Raw genomic sequence first — 13,535 nt, forward strand, 5'->3', positions numbered from 1 at the left:
CTACAAGAAAAAAGCAACTATATGTACAAACAGATGAATCCTAGGATCATGGGGAGATTTTATTTACACTTTTCTTAGTAGTTTTTTAAGGATGTAAAAGTTTGAACAGCATAATTAACAAGTTTGACCTAATAGAGCACTGCATCTAATAACTGCAGAACATACATTATTTTTAAGGACGTTTAGAACGTTTACCAAAATGGACCACATCCCAGGCCATAAAACATGTCTTAGGAAATTCCAGAGGCTTACTATGTTATATAAACCTTAATATGAGTAAATTAGAAATCAATATCAAAAATAACTAGAAAAAAAATCCATGTGTTTGTAAATAAACATATTTCTGATTAATCCATAGGCCAAAGAAAAAATCATAATGGAAATTAGAAAATATTTTGAATTAAATAATGAAAATAATTTGTATTAAAGATTTTGGGATGCAGCTAAAGTAGCACTTGTTTTTTTTTTTTTTTTGGCCTTAAGTACTTCTATTAGAATAGCAGAAAGACTGAAAATTGAGCTATGCATGCTACTTAAGTTCAAAAAACAGAATAAATCTAAAGAAAGGATATGAGTAGAAACAAATGAAACAAGATAAAAGTTGATTCTCTGAAAAGACAAATGACAAACCCTCTGCCAAGATTATTTATTTTGCCTTCTTCTTGTCTTCATCAAAGTTAAGAATTTTTAAAAGGGTTTTAAAAAGGCAACAAGGATATCAAGAAATATTTTGCCCACATATTTGAAAACCTAACTAAAATGGACAATTACTGGAATAATATAACTAACAAAATTGACTCAAGAAGAAATAGAATAACCATTAAAGGAATAGAAACTTAAGTTGCTCTTACCACAAGGAAAAAATTCTATGGCCACAGTTTTATTGGTTTGTTTTAACCATAGAACAAATGCTTCTGATTTTACTCAATACTATTCCAGAGTGCAGAAAAAGGGGACACTCCCCAACTTATTTATGAGACTCACAAGAACCTGAAAGTAAAACCTGAAAAGATGGTATGAAAGAGAAAAATTACAGCCAATCTCTTTAGTGAACATAGATGGAAAAATTCTAAAGAATATCTTAGCCAATTGAATACAATAACTTGTAAAAGTGACCACGACGTGGATTTATCTCAGGGTTGTAAACGTACTTTATCAAGAGAAGATAAAATAATATAAGTAATGATATTATCAGATTACAGGGGGAAAAATAATCATCTCGTAGTGAAAAGGTGTTAGAAAAAACTCGTGATTCAAGGCTTGTTATCAACAGAAGGAACTGTCCTTAATCTAATAAAAGGATCTATGAAAAACCTGTAGCAAGCATCCTAGTTAATGGTGAAATATTAGAAGCATATTGTTTAGGATAAGGAATAAAACAAGGGTATCCAATATCACTACTTCTGTTCAACATTATCCTAGCCAATGATTTAAATGAATTAAGACAAGAAAGAGAATAGAAAGTATAAAGTTTAGAAATGAAGAAACAAAATTGTTCATTATTTGTAGGTGATAAGATTGTCTACCTGAATGGAATAATTATTAGAATTAATCATAGTTTAGCAAGGTTATAGGATACAAAATCAGTATATAAAGATCAATTATCTCTTCAAATACATTACAAACAGAAAATGTATCTTTTATAAAATAATTTTCAAAAGCATCAAACACATGAAATAGTTAGAAATAAGCCTAACAAATAGGTAAGACCTCTATGGGAAAATTTTAAAAACTTTTTAAATTTAAATTTTAAAACTTAAATATAATTAAAAGTTTAGTTTTTTAGTTAATCTAGTCTCATTTCGAGTGCCACATGTGACTAGTGGCTACAGTATTGGGCAGTGTAGACTTAAGCTTTATGGTTACAGAAAACTAAGCAAGTTTTTTAGTTTGTTGCAGAGAAGTATGATATAGTGATCAATATGACTTTCAAGCCTAGAAATATATTGTATGTAATTCTATTTAGATAGACTTCTGTGAGGGAAGTGGAAAAGGACAATATACATGTTCTGAACTACTATGTGTATTTTTCTTTAAAGGATGATAGTGAATATTTAATCACTATAATATTTGTACGTATTTAAAATAGTGACCGATAGTAAAACATTGGATATTACGTCCTTTGGGACTCTTTAAATTTAGATGGAAATTGTATATGCTAATTTAAAGTGCAAAGGTGTACATAGTTCCTCAAAATTATTTGTGGAAACACATGGGCACAGTTTGAAGACAATATCTTAAGATTACCTACTTAAGAATTTTTCTTCAATGGATACATATATTAAATCTTCTCATCTTTCAAAAAATAAAAACAAATGTTGAATATTATCAAAGTCTGGTGTCTTTTTTTAAATGATTTTTTTACCTGTTGATATAATGTAGATTTTAAAATCATTAATTACTTTTGTATTTTGTGTATCCCTGAAATATTACTCCAGGGTCCCTTCAAGGGCACATAACCAAAAGCAATTAAAAAGTAATTCAGATTTATTCATGTTTCTCAAGGGACATTAATGAAAGTCAAGCTTATAACTGCAGCAACTTCTTTAAATCTCCTTCTGTTTTTATCTTATATCCCATGAGCTTCAGAGTCACTATTGCAAACTCTCCATCTCCACTCTCCTCCAAAGCTCTCCCACACACCTCTCCAGACAGAATCTTCTCCATCCCCCTTCATGTTTCTTGTGCCCCTCCACATTTCTTGCCTACAGGAAATGGAAGTCAAAACTTTTGTTCCTGATCATCAGCTATAGGACTCTTGAAAATGGCTGAAGGACATATGGGCTCTATGCCTCTGTTTCTCAGTAATCCTTTACAGAAAGACATTTAGAGTCCTCTGAAAAATGTGGTTGTTTTCACACTCTGGCTGCTTTTCTCGAAAAATCCTCATGGAGAATTCTTTAAGAATAAGTGCTCGGGCTTCCCTGGTGGCGCAGTGGTTGAGAATCTGCCTGCCAATGCAGGGGACACGGGTTCGATCCCTGGTCTGGGAAGATCCCACATGCCTCGGAGCAGCTGGGCCCGTGAGCCACAATTACTGAGCCTGCGCGTCTGGAGCCTGTGCTCCGCAACAAGAGAGGCTGCGATAGTGAGAGGCCCACGCACCGCGATGAAGAGTGGCCCCCGCTTGCTGCAACTAGAGAAAGCCCTCGCACAGAAACGAAGACCCAACACAGCCAAGAATAAATAAATAAATAAATAAATAATTTTTTTAAAAAAATTAAAAAAAAAAAAAGAATAAGTGCTTGACTTTGTTACTGGACTGAAATTTGTTTGGCTGTGTTGCAATATCATCGAATATAATGATACAATATTTTATACTATATTGCCTATATTGCCCCCAGGGAGGGCACTGGCACTTAGTATGGGACTGAGGAAGGGCACTGCATATATATTATATATATATAGTATACACATAATATATATATACATATAATATATATATGCAGTTCATGTCATTATTATATGTCCTCACAAATGAATAAACTTGCCTTCATGATGTATGTATTTATGTTATGATTCTGGTTAAAATGTCTCATTCTGAGAGACCAGTCTGTTCTGAGTCTGTAAACAAAATTTAGTTTCTCATCCTGCAGGGCTGTAGTTCAAACATATGCTGTGAGAAATTTACTCTTTGAGGGCTATAGTCTTGTTCCCTTGATCCCTGTGATAAACCCAGACATACGCATTTAGCTGAAAAAGTGCTTCTAAATGGTATTATATGCAGAGTTTTACATTCGGCTTTTCTCATGTAGCATTACATCTTGAGCATTTTCCTATACCACTGAATATTCTTTGAGAACATAATTTTAATGGGTCTATAATTTTCCAGAATATAGGTATGCATTTATTTATTTAGCCAATTTCTGTTTTGGAAATACGGGTTGTTTCTAATTTATTTTCTGTAATTATAAAAAGAGATGCAGTGAGTATCCTTATACTTAAAACTTTTTATACATTTCTGTTATTTTCTTAAGATAAATTCCTAGGACTGAAAATAATAGATCCAATTGAATGAATACTGTGGCCAACTGCATGCTGTTCCCAATACCCATTTTCCCCTTCTAAAGTAAAAGCATTTTAGCTGAGTATATAGCTGCTTGGCTAAAGATAGTTCCCAGCCGGCCTCAAAGCTAGATGTGGCTGTGTGACTAAGTTTTGGCCGATGGGATTTGAGTTTAGTGATGGGGGCCCATAAAGGAATTCTTCTTCAATTCCTTGGTCTTTCTCCAGCTCTTCACTGGCTGGAAGATGACAGAAGCTGAAGCAGTCAAATTGAACCCACAAGTGGAAGTCACATTTTGCAGATAGCAGCAGGGCCAGCTACAATTTGTGAGGCCCATTGCAAAATGAAACTGCAGGGCCTCTTGTTCAAAAAGGAGAGGAAAATTGCCATTAAAGGTAGTAAAATTTAAAGTTTTCTCTTCTCTCCATGCTCTTTCTTGATTTTTCATGGTATTTTTTGTTGCTATTTAGTGTTGCTCTAAGTAAACTTAAAACTTAGATCATTAACATGAATTTTACCATTCATTATATTGTGCGATGCCAGTTTATAAATGTAAATATAAGAGCATTTAACGCATATGCAGAATCACCAAAATTACATGATGTGTGTTTTGTAGTTCCTGCATGTATATGTATTTCATTCGCATCAGAAGATTATAAATGCAGCACAAAACTAACTCAAATGTTTTTGTTTCACTTCTTCATACACACATATTGAGTAAGGAAAGACTGAAAGGAAAAAAAGACTATAGGTTTCCCTTTCTTTCTATGTTATCATTTGCAGTGTAAGTGGCTTGTTAATACAGGGAAGTAACACAAGTAAGAAAGGATGTGATAAGATTCCTTGGTTGTTCGTGTTTCTTAGAGTATCAGTCTTCTTTCTGGATTAGAAGCAAGTTCTAGTTCAAATGGAGAACATGGCCTCCCAGGACTGCCAGGACTGCCAGTGCCCTCCCTCAGTCCCTTCCTTAGTCATCAACATAACACACTTATACTCACTTTGAGTTTCTCTGAACTTCCATGCATTGTGGGTCCACTGGAATTCTTCACTCATGGAGCACTCCCAACATGATATGCAAATAGAGTGCAGGAATGACAGACATGTATTGTGTATTCCTCTGCTCACATGCATGTTCCATTGTCCCAAGGGACTTTGCTTTTGAAACACAAGTTCAAACATAAGATTATTAAGAATTTCAAAGTTGCAACAGCAGCACATTAAACCAAGCTCTGGGCCCTTCTGAGTGTGGGACTCTGTGGAATTGCACAGGTCAAACACCCATTAAGCCAGTCCCGGACTGCCTACCTGCTGGGTGTTAAGTGAGATTGAAACACACGTCTACGCAGTTTAAGCTGTTGTATTTTGGGGTCTCTTTGTTACACTTTGTACCCTGACTAATGCAAACACTTTCAGTTCTCAAAACATCCCTTTCTACAACCTGGGGACCATGTGCTACAATGAGTACTCTAAGTCATACCTTTAATATTTTTGAAACAGGAGTGAATCTTATAATAAGTGTACTTTTAATATATTGCTTTTACTTTTTTCCCCCTAAAAAGCCATTAAAAGCTAGAGATTTAGTGTGCCTTTTATAATTGAGGGCATCTTCAAATCAAAGAGAGAGTATATTTACAGAATTCATTTACAGAACTTTAGATTCATAAAATGTTTTAGCTAGCAGGCATTAAAGATCAGATGATCCAGCAGATTTTAAAGATTTTTGTATTTTTTATTTTTTTCTTAAACGTGGCCTTTTTTGAAAGAAATCTTTAGAGAAACTATATACACACCAACAGGTAAAAGCACAGTGGGGTGATAGGTAACCAAGAATACCCACCCCTCCTCTCTGCTGACCTACACTCTAAAAGGAACATTTAGAGAGCAGTTTGAAACATAATGAAAAGATGCAAGCCAGTTCTTTCATCTTTGGCTGGTGCAAACCACTAAGCATCTTTTTAAAATAACAACTTTATTGAGATATAATTGACTTATAATAAACTGCACATTTGTGAAGTATAACATTTGATGTCCTGACATATCTATACATCCATGAAACCATCACTGCAATCAAGATATTGATCATATCCATCATCCCTAAAAGTTTATTTATGTACCTTCATAAACCTTTCCTCCCTACCTCACCCTACCCCATCTCCAGGCAAGACTGACTTGCTTTCTGTCACTATAGAGATTAGTCTGCATTTTCTAGAGTTTTACATAAATGGCATCATTCAATATATACTCTTTTTTTTGGTCTGGCCTTTTTCACTAAGCATAAGTGTTTTGAAATTCATCCATATTCATCCTTTTCATTGCTGAGTAGTATTCCATGATATGGATATTCTTCACTGTATTTATCCATTTGCTGCTGATGGACATTTGAGTGGTTTCCAGTTTTTAACTATGACAAATAAAGCTCTATAAATATTCATGCACAGGTCTTAATGTAGATGTATGTTTTCATTTTTCTTGGGATAAGTACCTAGGAGTGGAATGGCTGGATCTGATCAAATGATATGTGTATATTTAACTTTTCAGGAAACTTTCCACTTGTTTCTCAAAGTGACTGTACCATTTTATATTCCCAACAGGGGTATATGAGAGTCTAGTTGCTCTGCATCCTCACCAACACTTGTTATAGTCAGTTTTAAAAAATTTTAGCCATTCTACTGGGTGTGTGATAGTATCTCATTGTGGTTTTAATTTGTATTTCCATAATGACTAATAATGCTGAGCATCTTTTGGTGTGCTTATTTGCCATCTTCTGTGGTGGAGTGTCTGTACCACTACTTATAACTCTTTTAACTCTTTAGGTTTTTTTCCTTGTAAAATTTCTGCAGTAGTGAGAAAGCTTTGAGGCATTTTACACTCTATTTGTCTATTCTAAAATTTTGTTGACAGAACTGTTAGATAAACAGCACTATTAGTTGGAAACAAAGAAGATCTGTGTTAACACAGAACTATCGAAATAGGCTGATATTTATGGCAAAGCCAGAGACTATTCACACTCATTCAAGCTTGCAAGAGTAAAGGTGAGTGGGAAAATAATGGCATATAATTGGGAGACAGTGGGAGAAGTTGAGAGAAAGAAGCTAGGCAGGGCAATATTGATTTCGCACCATCCAAAGCTCTCCTCCCACACTGTCTATATCATGGCCAACCCTTCATAGTCTTGTTTTCTCCCAGTTTTTTTTCATTATTATGGATGAACGTTTTGTTATTTTATAGCAAATATGTTAAGGAGATGGGAACCCTAGTTCAGCAGAGGAAACTAGCTATAGGCTATTCTTTGTGGTAAGATTGCCAAGAATTTTCAATAGTGGGCCACTTGATCATAAATCCATGTGTACACAGAAAAAGTTTATCCATATGCCAGTGTTAACGTATAGCAAGTTCTGTATTTTGAAAAATGACTTTATACAAAAGTGCAGTAATAAGCCTAGAGTTTGACCTTGTCTCTCTAGCAAGCAGGTAGAGTGAGGGCACTGATCTAGATTGGAGACAGTGTGTCATGGAGTGGAATGGGTGTGAGCAGCATAAAGGACTGAAAGGCCTGGGCAAGGGCAGAAGTGAAGATAACATTTAAGGTGAAGAGGAGAGAAGAGCTAGTCATGTAAGGGAGGAAGAGAAGATAGACAACTTTCAGCCAGCTCTCCTTCCGTTTCCGCCTTGGCCTGTAGGGGAGAGGGCATTTCTGCTGCTCCCACACCCTCTGTCTACCCTTCTGACTAGCTTCTTTCTGAGGGAGGAAGAATTACTCAAGTGCTCAAAGCACAGGGTAATTACTGAACACATTTAACTAGAGAATGGAGTCTCTAAGCTGATGTTCCCTCTTTTGCAATAACAGTCCCCTATTTCAGTTCACTGGGTCAGGGTCTGACCATTCTTTCTTCTACATATGTGCTCTGCATAAACTGTCTCTGGTCTGTTCCAGACCTTTCCATCACCCCTGAGTGATGGAAACGATGGAAGCTTCTTTAGGATTCCAGGCCTAAACAGCATAATCTGATTTGGCTTGACAAAGATCTCTGCGCTGGGAGACAATTGGGTGCCTATCAGTTAATAAAAAGGTATTTTATTTTCCATTTGGTTATTGTTCTCATGCACACATTCCTCAATCAGGAATCACTGAAGAGGTCTGAGTGGTAGGATTTCAGCCCCCAAACTGAAAGTCTGACATTTCCATACTTAATCCTAAACAAGGTCCCAATCCAAATGGAGCCCAAAAGAGGCAAAAATAGTATCTAAGACAGAAGGACCACAACTAGGGTCAAGGTGACAGGAGAAGTTCAGAGCGTCAATAGAAAGTGGAAACAGGCTCCCTTTGAGCTTCATCTGTGGGTAGAGAGGAAACCATCATTCATCCATCCATCTATTCATCCATCCATTCATCCACTCATCAACACATTTCTGAGTTCCAGGCACTGGGCTGTGATTTTTATGATACAGTAGTGAACAAGTCGGACACTGTCTGAGGGAGGAATGGGAGAAAACTGGGGGTGTATGTGAATTTGTCAGGAAAAAGAAAAAAAAAATCAGAGAGAATGAGAGATGGCACAGCATTTTCCCCCAATCTTGGACTTGTTGAAACTCCTATAGAAAGAGAAATTAGAACTAAACAAAGGAGCTTACTCACGAGCAAGTCTGGGGGACTCTGGGCATAAGCAGTACTGATTTGAGGATCGGGTGATGAAACAGAGCACAGAGTTGGAGAAGGGTTATTGTTTCCATTTTTTCCAAGAACCCAGCACTTACCTGTAAAGTAGATATTGTTAGCATTCACCAAAATCTGTTCTCTTAGCCTTTATGGCCCTCTTTATGCACTTTTTGGCCCTCTTGCAGTTGAGTGGGCCCGTGGCTCTGGCTACACGAAGTCTAAAGCAGAGAAGAGCTGGTGAGGAGCCATTAAGCCCCTTATCTGGTGAGTGTCCCTGTAAGCCTGCTTGCTTGATGAGGGAGGTTTCCTGCTCCTAATGGGGCAACTACAGGACACTGCCACAAAATCTAATAAAGATCTGGGCACCCTTTAGGGCAACTATTTCACGTATAGCAACACTTAGAAGTGAAATAGTTGCCCTAAAGGGTGCCCAGATCTTTATTAGATTTTGTGGCAGTAAGAAATAAACATTTGTCATGGCAAGCCACTGACTGAGACATTGGCTTTTGTTCTTGCTGTGCTAGTTTAGCTTAGCCTGGAGAACTGAGTTTGTTATGCATTAAAAAATAGTAACCTTAGCAGAGGCATTGATGTTCCCAACATTGTTATCATGAGCAGAGGCAAGCGAGATGCCCTTTAGGGTTACTTTAGAGTTACTAGGCAATGTGGAGCCAAATAGGAGAGGAAAGACAAGATAGATGCTGTGTGATGACTGTGGCTAGCAAACTTTTATGAGAGAACATGGATGTAAGCTTTCTCTCTGGAGATTCCCAGAAATATTTGAGTGAGACTTTTAGGGGGTGGGGAAGAGCGTGTCAACAAAGGAAACTATGCATTCTTTGATAGGAACATGACTTCATTTGTGTCCACAGTCTGGTGAGACCTGGTGTCCCTAGGTATTAACTGACTGAGTTGTGGGATACCTTTTGTTGGGGAGAGCTTGCAATTCCAATTCTAGTTGGCAGAGTTGGTTGTAGTTCTTCTCTTCATCCTTATTCCTTTCTTGAAGAGTAAACTGTCAAATATTTTTCCTATCGCTGGAAATTTTGAGATCTCCCTAGGATAGATGTTGGACTCACCTCTAAATTTCCAGGGATTATGAGTTCTCTGGGTGAACATAATTTGATTTCAATTTCATTGTTTTCTCTTGAAACTGAACACAGACAGGAAAATACTTTCTAATGCAGACATATTAAGGTTTGCCTGCCAAAGAGGGTTTCAGAAATTTACAACATGGTTCATACTGTGCATCAAAATTCATGTGACCACTTTACAAAACTGTGAATTTGGAAAATAAAAAGCTCTTCATGTGCCCCAAGTCAATAATTCAGGACAGTTTAACAATAGGTAGAAAGCATAGTTTTCAGTTGTCAACTGGTCAATCCCCATATCTAATTTGAGTTTGAATATCTGTACTTCCTTGAAACTAGCAACAACAATCTTGTTCCCATGATGTTTCACATTCAGTTACTCAGATGTCCTATCATATCAGAAAGAAAATGCAATCTTATGGGCCTCTAGGAATCTGAGAAGCTAAGCTTCTCACAAGCTAAGCTTCTCACGCAAGCCACAAGGGAATAATTTGTGGTTGGGCTTTTCCCATTTCCCTTTGCCTCTGATTGGTCTAGGAACTGGCCTGTGGCCCATATCTGGCAGATGAGACAAAAGCAGAGCTCTGTTGGGAGACTTCCTGAAATTGTTTTCCTGGGAAAAAACCACAGAACTTCACAAGAAGAAAGGATTTTACCTCAGCCCTTTCATTCTTGTTTCGAATGCAGCCCTGTGAGGACTTGATATTTGAAGCTGCAATAGCCATGAAGTGGCAAAAGATGGCAGAACAGGACAGACAGAGTCTGGGTCCTTGATGACATCATTGCACTGCTGAGACTGCCTCCTCCAGGTAAGAAAATTAAGCATCATTATTTCTTAAAGGCCCTGGGAGACTGGGTTCTGTTATTGGCAGCTGAATGCATCCTAATGCTACAAGCATCCTATGCTGAAACCAACCTGCAAAATTCACAACACACTCTCCTGATGTATGTAAAAAAGCACTCTGAACATCTCTTTTAGAGAAGTAGATTGGTAACAGCATTTTTTTCCTTTCATTTGAGATGTCTGATCTTTGGCAAATGAAATCAGAATTTTCATATGAAACCAAACTTACTGGCACGTGGTTAAAAATGACTATTGAATGCTTTCTAACTAGTTAAGAATTACATTTGCTGAAAACTCAGGTCTTTCTCTTATTGCTTTGTGTTATTCTGCTCAGTTCATTCATATGGGGGAATCCCTGAAGGTAAGGATTAGAGTAGTTGAAGAGTTACGAACAATGGCTGTGAATTAAGAAATATTCCACTGTTTGTGGAGAAGCAACTTGACCAGCTAGCCTTAGAGCCAGACTGACAACTTTGGCCAATACTGTTTCAATGTGAATCGATAGAAAATAATAATTTTTAAATGGAATGAGTGTCTTCAGGCTTGCAGATCCGCATGGAAACTGATGAGGACAAGCAGAAGAAATTTGTGGCTCTCAGTTAAACATTCTTCAGAGTTCAAAGAAGGGCGCTCACTCACTACTTGTGGTGCGTGAAGAAGTCATCAGAAAGCTCCAGGAGACTGGATCTAACTTGCAGTCAGCTGTGGAGACTACAAGCCTTGGAAAGAACAGACTTTACACAAGAAACCCAAAGGCCACAAGCCTGGGCAAGGGCAATGACCTGGCAGGAAAGCATCAGTTTTCACCTTAAAGGAGTGCAGAAAACTGTGACCCTCACAGCCCTCTCTCCATTTGAGGATCAGCACGCTTTTGTCAGCAAGATGAGATGGACAGTAAGACATTTGGAGTGAGGTTTTCTCGATTCTTTTTTGCGGTACGGCAAGGTGCTACAACAAGGTGTGTCACCCCTGGGCAAGCAAAGTTCTTTGCAAGTCAATTTTATTCACTTTCAGAAAAAGATGTCACATGAATGTGGATTAGAAAATAAGATATTAAGAGGCTTGTTTTTCCAGAAATGCAAGGAAAAGAAATAACCCTTCAATGATAATTTTCTGGATCTTCCTCTTACAGCAAAAGATACATATCTTCTCCCCACAGCACCTTCTCCAAGAGTTAACTCACCCTCCTTATCTCCCTCTAGCTGGGACAAGTTCATTCCCCTTCACCCATACCTCTCATTTTTTCCTGTAAATAAATGTTTCTGTAAAGAATTTCCTTTGTTAGTTGGAGACTTCTTTGGTGGACCATGTTGTCCTTGGCAAAAGTGGTTGCAGAAGAGCTGAGGAAGTTGGGGTACCTTGGACTCCTGGCACTTTGGGGTAATTTACAGACAGCATCCTGTGACCCCACCAACCCAGGACTCACCTTCCTGTACTAGCTGCCCCCTTGGATGCCAGGGTCCTGAAAGGAAGAAACCATGTCTTATTCACTCAGCCTTGTGTCTGCAGCATTCAGCACAATCCCTGTCACCACAAATGTAAATTAATATGTGAGACATGACACCTGGTGCCTCTTACAAAACAAAAATTCTTTGTCCTAAAGGGCTCCTGAGTTGCAATTCAGAATTTTAATGTGTGTCTGCCTTAGTGTGAGGACTAATGTTTAAGTGTGACAATAAGGTGTTAATTTGGCTGAAACAGTTCTTTTCTTCCTTTGGTGTTAACGGGTAAATGAAAAATAATGTGATTCTAACCTCTTCAAAGCCTTTTCTGTTTCAAATACAGGAATGTGTTTCTGCAGATTGGGGCATTTCAGCTAATAGTTCAGCTGGATTAAAAAAGAAAAAAAGCTTGAGTTATCTGAATGCTGCTAATATGATTTAGGCATTTATTAAGTTGGGGAAAAACAGCTAAATTTAGATTTACTTATGATCAATTTGTTTGATGTAGTTCCTTGCAGAATAATACATGAACTACAATTTGGAATGTGACAGATACATACTATTTTTTAAATAACTTTTAAAATATGATTGCTTCCTGTGCACATTGCAGGAAGAAGATGTAATCCTACCCCTCCTTTATCATAAACCTCATTGGAGGGGAGAGAGATGGAAGCCAAGCTACTTTTGCTGAACCCCAGCTAGTTATGGATTCTGGATCTGTATGTACTGGGGCTGGAAAGGGGTTTGGTTGAAGACAAGAGTAATTGCCCAAACATGTTGCTAGAAAGAAATCTACAAACACTGGTTTGACTTGTGTTTCAAAAGTATGAGCTGCTGGCCTGTATAAGCAACCAGTCTTAGGTCCTCGGTCACAGCAATGCCAAGGTTTACATTTTTTCTGGATAAAAACAAATTGGGGTGGGGTGCATTCTTTGTCTAACATGTTGCCAGTGCATGAATTTTGCAGAGGACTCAGCTTGCTCACATTTAAACAAAGCTACGCTAACAGAACATAAAGGACACACAAGTAATGTACCAGAAGAAGAGGTACATTAGAAGAGGTAGAGGGAAGGTTTTCCTCTCTATTCTTGGTTTGTGTGAAGTCATAATGTTTTGGAAAGCCCACCGCTATCACCCAGAGCTACATGGTAAGACTTAAACCATCTCGCCACTTACTGATAGCACTTGAGAAGAGTTCACTTGTGCCAGGTGGTGATCTTTCCTTCATTCTCTTTCCAGCCTCTTGCCTAAAAGTCCTAGAATAGGCCGTGGAGCCACCAAGGGTGGTGGTCATGTCTAGATGATTCCCATTGGTAATACCAGGAAGATGCAGCAGTTGAAGCCTGAAGGAGAAAACCCAGCCCTCCCCTTAGAATAACACACAGGGACCACCCACCCCACCAAAAACACACACAACCCCGACACACACACTGAAAACAAAACCCTAATAACAACAGAGAAAAAAGTAGCTGTGTGGTGGTGTAAAAAGTTCTTT

Source organism: Balaenoptera borealis (genome assembly GCF_965194805.1).
Source record: "Balaenoptera borealis genome assembly, chromosome: 8".
Taxonomy (NCBI): domain Eukaryota; kingdom Metazoa; phylum Chordata; class Mammalia; order Artiodactyla; family Balaenopteridae; genus Balaenoptera; species Balaenoptera borealis.